We start from the raw sequence: 12,024 nt of genomic DNA, 5'->3' as shown, positions 1-12,024 counted from the left end.
TATCCCGCCATGTTTAACCACATTTTACGCGAATCTTAGTACTGACAGCATCGGAATTGTAATGGCATAATTACTCATAACTTATTCATTTGGATTACTACTAGTTAATCCCGTATAGTGCAATCACACATAACTCTAGCGACACCATGCGTATAACAAACAATCTCTTATAATGATGCCCGGTCATATCTTTCGTATCAATAAGCTAGAATTTGATACGGGTAATAGACTATCACGTATCAAAGATGGAAGTATCTTATTTGTGCTTTTGTTACACCGACATTGAACTTCTGGATTTTTGATTAAGTGACATGAAATAATACCAGTTACTATTTGTCGTAGTATACGTAAATTGTTCATCGCTTAAAACTTTTCACGTCACGATAGAAAGCAAAGCTTTGACCATCACTTAAATACAATGTTATACTTATAACACGTGAAATATGCCTTCATGGTTCGCTGAAATTGTATATTGCTTTATGCCACCTCTTGTATTTCAATTTCTACATAATTAACTAACGTGATTGAGGCTCGTTTGTCATTTGTTCAGACTAAATAACCATATACGATACAAAGCAATGTAAACTGTTCAATTATTGTGAAATACTAAAAACCAATTTTATATATATATATATATTGCAAATGTCGATATACTGTACACATGTATCAACGAGTAACCTTCACCAGTAGCATTATAATCATATACAGGCAGATCTATGTACAAACATTAATTACATATATAAAAAGTACTTAAAAACAAATCTATTGAAAAAAGTTCGCCCAGAGGTGCTCCCATGTGTAATACAAGGGATGAAGCTTCAGGGTTTAAAGTATTTTGAATTTTTTATAACTGGAATTTTGATAAATAAAATCTAATATAATTCGGGGTGAGACATCGACCCAGTAGCTATTAAAAACAGAAATACATGAATACTTATCAAAACGGGGTTGACAAGATTTTTTTGTCATTATCATGAACTGCGTCGCGTTGATGACTTCAGTCACTTTTGAGTAAGCCTCTGAAATTGTACATTTCCATATCCAAGTTATGACTTAAAAACACAATAACGTCAGTTCTTTAGTCGAGACAGAAAATATCGCAGTGAGTTCGTTATGGTGAGATAAGTCGTTTTGCCGACGCGAGACGTCAGTTGTCGATATTTTCACGGCAGTAGCTTGAAAAAAAAAATAGGCAGCAAAAAAACGAAAAAATTAATAAAGTTGTCATAAAACTTGAATGTTTACATAATATAATAGTAAGCAGCATAGTTACCTTCAGCCTCTCAGGTGAAAAAGGAAACCAATTATATTAAGAAGAATAAGTAACTATTTAACCGGTGTTAAATTTAATCATATAGACGTTTTATATTTTTTTAAATCTATGTAGTTTTATCATTGTAGAACATTAGTTGTCCTATATTAGCATCATAATAAATTTTATATTAAGAACATTTTTTACGTTGACATTGTCACATATCTCATTTTCCAATCATATCCGAGATATTGTACTTAATAATTCGGTTGTAACTTGAAACTAAATTATCAATGTACATTTCTGAAGTTGTCTTTGATCAACAATTGTGGTAGTTAGAAGAAGTAGCCCGTAACAAGAATTTTGTAGTCATAGGTTTAGGAAAAATAATCATGGAAACCATAATTCTGGCGGAAATCAAATGAGCGCAATCCAGAGACAAAAATCAGACAGCAAAAATAGACACACACAAAAAAAGAACATAAAATAACCAAAATAATACGTACAAAGAAACAAAAGCAAATGCACCAAAAACTGGGAGCATGGAAAATGTAAGCCAATAGGGTCAAATTTTCTGAATTTCTAGAAGCACCAAGCAGTTTGTGATTGGCCGATTGTTGAATCCCTTTATTGTAGCACCATGTTTAAAGCAAAGAGCGAAGCCTTCTTTTTTTAAGGATTTTGAATTTTCTACTACGAAAATGTAAGTAATATATGATATATTAGTTCAAAAGTAGAAACACTTATTCCACCAATTACACTAACATGTGTATCAGTGTTCAGGAATGAAAAGTACAGGAAACCTAGTTTTATGTTCATTTTGAGGCATAAAGAATAAGCACGATCAGAGTGCAAGACATAGAAATTGCATTTTCTCTGACGAGAATATCAGATCTTATGACATTACTTTCTCCATACGTCATACTGCATTTGATTATATTTTGTATCAGAACTTTACAGAAATTGATTGAAAAATCAGAAACAAGAACTACTTATCTTTACTTACGTCACTCTCATTCATGTTAATGTGTATTTATTCAGAAACTGGTAATCGCTGATTACTAAATGATTTTTTTCTGAATAATAGCAATGCCTGCATTTTATATGCAATGATACATGTATGTAATGAAGTAAATAAATTCATTGTAATATTAAACAATCGTATTCCATACAGTCCCTACCAAGCCATTCTCAAATTCATTATTTTTCTTTTGATAAAGATTTGCAAAGGAAATTGTTGTCGTCAATGTGTAGATGTTTTTGTTTCATTCGATGTTGTCGATAACCTATTTTAACCAAGCTAAAGTTCCCCTTTACAGTCTATGTATTGCTTCAGCGAGGAATTGTTTTTAAGTGGCCACTTATATCTGGTCCTCCGGGAAATACTTTCTATATTTTCAGATAGGCGTGAGCAGCTGTCATATTTATGAACCAATCTTAGCTTATCATATATCATAGAGAGTTAACTCCTTATTTTTTTTAGAAACAATGGTCAGTTGTTAATTTTTCAATTGACACAAACACAAAAACAAAAGAAAGTGACACACATGCAAAGGGCCAAGAAAGCTACATTTTCTAGGCTTCCGAGTTGAGTTCTGCGATACTTCATATGTCTTTCTATTAAGTCATCAAGCGATATCATCATTAAAATGATTGGATGACAAAAGGTATCACAACTCCACTAAAAAAACAATATTTTTTTGAATTTTTTTTCAAAACGTTAAAAACTTAATTCGAGTATTCAATTACTCGAGAGCATCATGACTTCATACTTGAGTTTTCAATTACAGAATGTTTGTCATCAATATAATACATTCATAGACATCTATTCAATATTTGTCAAATGAAATGATGAATTACATATCTGTGTCAATCCCAACAGTGGACGGAATATTCCCCGTGTTCAATCGTATCCAAATTAATTCGAAATTTCGATTTTTTATATAAAATCGTACCACTACTCGACAACACATATGAGAACCGTAGTAAAGGGTGATATCGGTATTCGTTATTTAGGACATTGTTCACGGAGACTATTTCATCATTGTTTTTTTTTTCACTCGATGTCCATTTGGTCTTATTTTACCACAAGTGAGAGTGTTGGGTTAAATAATGGCAGACATGGACAGGTTGTGGTACAATAAAGGGGTAAAACTGGCAGAGTCTCCATGAAATATTCCGATTCAATCAGGACTAGTTTCTAGTTATTTTTAAAAGAAGCATCCTATATGTTGCACAAAATGGCGATCATTATGGAGCAAACTTATGTTGGTAACAATTTTAACAGAACAATATAACACCAAGTACAAAAAAAGGATTTTCTTGTTTTAAGAAAGAAGATGCATTTAGAAAACAATTAATTCAAACGGAAAAATAATATGTAATATAATAATACATAAAAAAGTTAACTATAATTTACTTACCTCCTAAAAAGGTACACTATCCGATGAAGAAGCTATTTGTAACCTGACAAGCAAAACTTTTTTCTGTCAAAAACATTAAAAGCTATGAATGTCACACTCCAACTGTGAGGGCATGAAAAGAATATAATGCGATTTAAATATTTTTGTACAAGAGGGGAGTTGTAAAGTAATATATCTGGCCATTCCATTAACTATTCCATTTCTTCTTTAGGTGAAGCATAAAGATAAAATGGTTGTAGGGGTAATCTTGATACTTTTATAAATAACCTAATTTCCTTGAATTACTTGAGCTTCACACTACATTATATTGCAACTGATATAATTAACGATACAATAAGTGTGAGTTATTATTTCTCCGTGACCAATACAGTTGTTGATGTTCATATTTTTTATTTTTAAAATTTAATTTATAGAGTATCTCTGTCTACTTGAGTATGATTTGACATTTGAATACATGGAATCCCATCACACTATTACTCTAAATAAGTAGACGAAATTAGACCGGATGTCAAACGTGAAGGACGGTGTATAGAGTCGTGAACAAAAAAAGTTTTTCACAGCGGTACGAGTTCGAGTCCCGCGGAGGGAACGACCAAAAATTTGCATCGCAAATTTGACAGTTCTAATATTGTTGGGAATTTTTCAGACCTTTCCATACGTTTACATATCTTCCCTGTATCAATTTGATCCGATGAAGCAGTGTAGTGAATAGAGTCGTCACATTCTGAGACGTTGTATATATATTGTGTTGATTGACAGTGTGACAGTGTGACGGGTGACATGTAGAAATACAATGTAGTTATTCATGAAGCATTCAAACCATTTTTAAACAGATGGTAGGATGATATAGTTATGTATAAACTGGGACTTCTTATGTTCCATCAGTTCATTTACCTTTGCTTTGTAGATAAAAGTATAGCCGTCATATAGTGTTGTAATGTTATTGCATATGCATACATGACCTTCATGAGTGAGTGTGTTTCACCCACTTGCACAGCATAAATACTGTATCAAAGGAAATCAAATCATTTTATTGTGTAATTTAAGTAGGGGGTGTCTTGTTTACATTAACGTTTTAAAAAAAAGAAGAAAGAGTAATCAAGAGAACCAAGGTTATAGCGACAATCGAAAGAACGCAATCCAGGGACAAAGACCAGACATGGAAAACAGACATACACAACAAAGATCATAGAGTAACTAAAATCATGCATACAAAGTAACAAAAGCAAATGAGCACCTCGGACTCCACTAAAAACAGGGAGCGTGAACCAGGTGCACTGGTAGGCGTCCTATGCTTTTCTAGAAACACCCACCGAGTAAAAAGTCAAGTCCGGGTAGACAAAAGAGGAAAGGAAAACTATGAACCGTTGAATAAATCAGTTTTCATGGTGCAGATGGATACACCATAACGATCCACGAGTTCATGATGACGACCGTAAAACTTCAGTAGTGATGACTTCAATCTTGTAGCAAAATAACCCTGTTCCAGAAGCCTATTTGTTAGAGTTCTAGCGCGATACAAAAATTCTGCGTTGTTTAGGAAAGCTCTGGCATAACGTATGAGTTGTAATATGAACACTCCATACGCAGGTGCTGAAGGGATGTTGCCACAGATGAAAGGAAAGTTGATAATTCTGAATGAAAAATCATCACGTTTGTCGTCAAGTTTGGTCATTAGTTTTCCTTTACCATCGATTTCTAAGTGTAGGTCAAGATATGACTGACTTCACAGTGTCTGCAGTATTCTTTTTCTCAAGTTCTTTTGGGTAGATGCGATGTATCAAATCCACGAAATTAGGATTGTTTAAAGATAATACGTCATCTATATAGCGGAAACTGAGATTAAAGGATCTAGCTAAACGATATTATTTCTTTCGGATCAGATCAGCTATAAAGACAGCCTCATAAGAGTGAAGGAATAGGTCAACAAGTAAAGGAGCACAATTTGTTCCCATTGGAATGCCGACCGTTTGTTGAAAAACAGGTCCATCGCCTGGACAAATATGTTGTCGATTAAAAATTCCAGCATTTTGTAAACATCTTCCTTCGTATATTTGGAAGATGATTTGGAATTATTTCTTACAAAGTATGAGGAATCACTACAAAGAACTATATATCTGTATCTAGGTGTACCATCTTTTGTTGGAAAAACAACGATGTATAATGTTTTTGTTGCTGTTGTTGTTTGAAAAGAAAAATTGTTCAAATTGTCAAAACAGACATACACAACAAAGAACACAAAGTAATTTAAATCATACATACAAAGTAACAAAAGCATATGAGCAACATTTAAGAAGCACATTCGTGTACGTCAAGTAACATAGGACATATATAAACAATAGCAAACATGTATATCGTAAATAAAAACAACATAACCACTTAATAAACAATCAATCAAAGATAAACGATAGACCTCATGATATTGACGATAGATAAAATAATGATGCGCATGCGCATGGTATTAGTATTTCTTGAATTAGTCTCTCTGTAGAAATGCCATGTCCATAACAGACGTTGACATTGTACACAATGAAATTATTCATTAAGCCTACTCAAGTTTCTTTTCAATTCGTTTTTGAACTTTATACCTTGACATGTCGGCAATATTGTGAAATATTTTTTCCTTTTTCTAATATAAATGGTAACTTCGTTAACAATCCTATTTTCGGGGATTTTCTACGTGGCGTCTACCCCCAACTTTTACACTCGGGTTTTATTTGGAGCTTTCAAATTAAATAGCATTTATAGTTACCCCGAAATAAGACTATTTTTCCTAATGGTATATGTAGTTTCAAACAAGAGGCTCCCAGCTGGAGCCTGAATCCCTCACCTGGTTGAATTTTGCCTTTCAAAGGCAATAAATTTAACATAAACTTGTCCAACAATTCTGACTCAAGAAGACTTTGGTAGGACTAGAAAGTTTCCTTCTATCTATTGTAGTTTACAAGTTACTGTCAGAGGAAAAGATTTTTGAAAGAAATAATATTAAAAATAGCAAAAAGTTGTAAATGGGCAGTAACTCCAACATGGTTTAATGGATTAAAACGAAAATTTTTACCGTAGGTAGATCTCATTATGGCGAACACTTTTATCCATATCGAATTTAGCAAACATAACGATTTGGAGATATATGCGAAAAACTACTGTCTAACCCCTATGTTCTATTTTTAGTAACGGTGGCCATGTTTTTGAAGGATAGAAAATCCCCACTTCAGTTCCATGCAAGATACCCCTAGGAACATTTGTACCAAGTTTTGTTTCAGTTGGTCAAGTAGTGTAAATTGATTGAAGTAATGTTGTTACACATAACTGTGGCTGTCTGACAACATTCCTGACTTACTAAAAAAGAGAAGTTTTATAAGTATATTTGAAAACTTCTTAATATTTTAATTAATTTGTTTATACATGAACACTCCAGAAACAGAAGACTAACAGCTGAACAACCTCCAGGAAGAGAAGTCCATGTAAGTTATTTCTAAATGAAGCTTGTTAAAAATTTTAAATGGAAAACAGGAAATTTTCCAAAAGACAATTTTATCTAAGTTTAGCTAATTGCTTATTCCTATTATGATTTCATTCAAAATGCTTCTTAATATATCAATCATTAAACAGGTCTCTGACATGTTGAATGAAAATCCACATAGTTTCGACAGAAAACTGAGCAAAGTAGTTTTATTTCACTTACTAATGATTAAACTGAAATTTTGTTATTAGACTGCCATATTACTTATGATTTTAAATGTACATAAACATTTCAGAACTTATCCTTTTAATTTTGTATGATATAACTTAAATTAATCTGTGACAAAGATTACCCACCATCAACAGTAATTTGTTACGTATACAATTAAGACCAATACTTTTGTTATAAATGATAGTTAGAAGTGAATATATTTTGAACAATGATTATTTATTTTTTGGACCAGACAGCTGTCAACAGAGATAAAAAGAAAAGAAGGAAACAAAAATTTAAAGACAGGAATTGAAGAACTAGAAAACAAGGTACCATATCTCACCGATAAAATGCAAAGTCTACAACATCATACCATTGGTATTTGAAGTATAATAAAATGTTTTTTATACAAGAATAGAATTTAAAAAGAAACATTAAGAACTTTGGTTCCGCAGCTAATTGTGCATAACATCTGATGTTTGAATGCTGACATACATTTCTTTATTTTTGTTTTATTATTTTTTGGAAGTTAAATATTATATATCAGTCTAAAATGTGGAAAAGTATGATTTGTGTCAATTTTCCCATGGGAAGATGTTTTTCAATGGGGAAACCGCAATTTTCCAATGGCAAATAATAAATGATCAGTATTGCCATGGGAAATGTACATTTCCCATAGGAAGTGCTTAGTTTCCCCGTGGGAAGTCCCGATTTTCCCATGAGAGTTCTTACTTAGAAAGCCAATATTTTGGGGGGTTTCGAAATTAACCATGATGCATGTTGGAAATGATTTCTTACATTTAAAACTTCAATACTGAAAAACCAGTTCTATCTTTAAAAAAGATAGCCGACGCAGTAATTTTTTCTTTCTTTCACTATGATTTTCTACATTTCATTTAGGAAATATAACACCTGGCACGCAATTTTCGATACAGTTTTTTTTTTTTTAACGCCACTTAGTTATCAGTATTTAGCCAATCAGGATACAAAATTGCTATCAGGTGACTTGCGTTTCCATGGAAGAGCGTCTCTAAGGTCAAAGAGTAAAAAGCGGAACTATAACCGACTTCGTCGGAAAAACAGCATATGATAAAATTTCATTTAGTAGGTAGTTAGTGTTAAGGTATTAAGGGTGTGGATGCTATTAGTTTTTGTCGGTTTATTGTTCAGATTTACCTTGATACCCTTTCCAATTTCGCTTATAATGATTACTACATGTGTTCGTGTATATCGATACATATATATTAAGCATTTCGTTTAAAATTGGATTGTTATTTTATGTTTGTGTGTAGTTATACATATAGCAATTAATCACGCACTATCTACACGATATCAAATTATTTGCGCGTATGTTTTAAAGCAAAGTCTTTACTGTACAAAGTGACATGGCTGTCATCAGGGATATGGTCATTTCGATGTGCACTTCTCTATGCCATGGGCAGGGGTGCAGATTTATGAATTGCATGTTTATGTATGTACATGTATGATAATCGGTTTCCCGTTAACAATCAACTAAACTACCAAACATATATATTTCTATGGGATATGTCTGTACCAATGCAAGTCAGGACCATTGTGGTTGATTCCATCCGTTTTGTTTTTTTTTTTTGCCTTGATATTGCCATTTGTTATATGGATTTTCTCTGTTTACAACTTCTTTTGACTATTTGCTAAGAGTTCATCAGTTCTGTTCTTGAGTTATTAATCTTCATCAATAAGCAATACATGTATGTTTCAACTCAATACCGTGCTCTATGTGGAAACGGAGACGGATAGAAGGTGTTTTTTTTTCAATAAACTAGCTCTAATGAAGAATGGTCCAACCTCAGATGCGAATAACGACCAAAGCGTTACTCTGTCTTTGTGATAGAGATGAAAGATGAATGATGAAATTAAAAATACCGCGAAAAGTTATATTTATTTGGCTGGCCCGTGTTGCCATTAATTAGAACAGAATCTACAACCATCTGTTGTATTACTTTGAGTGATCAATAAAGAGGGTAATCTGTATACAATATACGATGGCATCTTAACGTTAAGGAGTAGGGCTGGTTTTTTTTTTCAGGTCAGAAATTCTTTTTCAAGCGTGGTGTAAGTCGGATTATTTATTTCCATCATAACCTTCACTAGATTATTTATTTTCCATACTCATAAAAGAGCATATTTGTTTCTATGAAAATTTAAATTTGCATATCCGGGTAACCAAAATATGGGGTTTGGGTTCTATATCAAAAAATGTGTTATTTTGTATTAGCTCACCTGACCAAAGGCCATGAAAACTATTGCCATCACTTGGCGTCCGTTGTCGTTAACAATTTTTCAAAACTTTTCTCCTCCAAAACTATTTGACCAATTAAAACCAGACTTGGTATGAATGTTCTTTAGGGATTCTGCAAAGAACTGACGTGAAATTGTTGATCCGTTAAAAAACATGGCTTCCGTTACTAAAAATAGAACAAAGGGATCAGACAGAAGTTTTTCGCATATATCTCCAAAGCCATTAAGTTTAACCAAATAGTATAAGTTGCCGAATAATGATCTTTGTTATAAGGCCTGCACAAGTCTGCATTGGGTCAAAGTTGTCAAATGATTCCTTGTTAGAGTTATTGCCCTTGAAAGGTGAAAAATGTTTTTTTTTTTAAATGTTCAGCCAATATCTTGAAAACTATAATAGACAGAAAGAAAATTTCAGTTTGTGATATAATCTTTTTGATAAATTCTCTTTGAGTCAAAAAGTTATTGCCCTTGAAAGGCAAAAAAAAAATAACCAGGAGAGCGATTCAGGCTCATGTGAGCCTCTTGTGTTTATTATTATTAACATTATTAAATAATTAAAAGTTCATTTTCTATACTACAAGGCATACTCTCTACTATATCCGACAGGTGGCATTCCTTCACCTGAAATATGTCCGACATTTAGCGGGAAATGTTGCGATGGACTTTTTAGGGGACAGATTTGCATATCTATGAAATGAATGAAATCTGCAATTGCAGTATTCAATTACACATCACCACAGTAAAGTCATTTATATACAGCAGATTCCATTTAATTGCATACCTGATTATTGCATACTTCTGTTAATTGCATAGCATTTTCAAGAACCAAATCATTTACCATCGCTTCAATGTTAAAAATTCCTCTTATTGCATAGGTCTAAAGAGACATTCTTGTTTATTGCATTATTGTCCCAAAAATGGCCTTAATAATGTATTTTTAACAATAACTCAATTAAATGGTGTTACAGTCGCTAATTCAGCTGTTTGAAATTATGTTTTTATAGTGAAATTAGTCAAAAAGCCATTTAACTTTATTTCTTTGTTTGTAATTACATTATGTTGGTTTAATCAATGCCCTAGAGTTGTGTATATAGGAACAGGAAGATGGATAGGAGAATAAGACCATTACAGGTTACAGACCACCAATTCAAACAATGAGCATTTTGGAACGTACGCAAAAATAGTCTTACGCAGAAATTACCCCTGTTCCTCATAGTGCTGTGAAAACAGTTCTCATCTTATTTTAAAAATTTAAACAGTTTCTGAAAGGAAAAACATTTCTGTACATTTTATAGGTGGATTTTGCTTCCTGTGATATGAAGCCTAATCTCCATAATGGTTTCTAAATATACCCCTATCTTGTGAAAACACTGGGATTTCCCATGCTATTTATAGACCCTTCACTTCCGGTGACCAGTACTGCACTGCAAGTCTGCTAACCCCACATGCCATTCTGAGGATTGTGAGCTGGCATATGTAGAATCATGCTGATATATAGTCCTCTGCAGGTTAAAGTTAAGGTAAAGTCCAGAGAAGCCATTGAATATTGTGAAATTAGCATAGAAGCCTATGGGAAGTGGAATTAGTGGTTTCTAGCCTTATACCATACCAAATTCAACATTCCTGATACGGTCCCTGAACCGATCCACGCAACGATTTAACGGATCGATGACCGCTGACTGATTGGTTGCTGACGGATCGATAACCGATGACCGACCTGATCGTAGTTTTGTTATGTAAAATGACGGATGATCTGTTTAAAATAAAACTAATGTAAAATAAAAGTATGAATTGATTTTTTTAAATCTACTACAATATGTTCATATGTATAAAATATGACAAATTGAACAAAGGAATCTTTAAAGTATATTGACTGTTCTGTGGTCACGTGATGTTGCACGGACCGGTTCAGTGTAATTGGATATTATTAGACTGTGTTATATAAAACTTGTGGATTATTTAAACGTGTATACTTTTCTATTTTTTGAAACTATGACGAGCGTAGCGACCCAAATTGCTTTAAAAAAGGTTTTGCGCAGGTCAGAATACTTATTTTCAATTTACTAGCCAATATCAGAATATTTATTTTCAATTCATTAGCCAGGTCAGAATATTTATTTTCTAGAAATTTGCAGTCAGACTATTTATTTTCTGGTATGATGAGGCCACATTATTTATTTCCTACATAATCAGAGACAAATTATTTAATTTCAAAATCCAGTCCCATCCTCCCCCCATCCCAGATTCTTATGATCGCCTCTCACATGTACACGTTGAACGGTAATTTAAATAAATTGATTATCTCCATACAAGTTCTTACGCGTGATATTAAGAAATAAAGAAACCATTTTATTATGCAAAACCATCTGAATTCTATAGATCAATTTGAACTACATATA

The 12,024-nt window shown here is 32.9% G+C and overlaps 1 protein-coding gene across 1 annotated transcript in view; it reads right to left on the bottom strand.

The window, feature by feature from the left end:
- Positions 1-12,024, bottom strand: part of LOC148601066 (sodium- and chloride-dependent glycine transporter 1-like) — a 72,625-nt gene that overhangs the window by 33,303 nt on the left and 27,298 nt on the right. The gene's annotated exons all lie outside the window — the stretch shown is intronic.

The sequence above is a fragment of the Perna viridis genome, chromosome 12 (genome assembly GCF_037379345.1).
Source record: "Perna viridis isolate PV_CMFRI_1.1 ecotype Kerala chromosome 12, ASM3737934v1, whole genome shotgun sequence".
NCBI classification, from domain to species: domain Eukaryota; kingdom Metazoa; phylum Mollusca; class Bivalvia; order Mytilida; family Mytilidae; genus Perna; species Perna viridis.
This window is presented reverse-complemented; position numbering and strand designations above follow the sequence as displayed.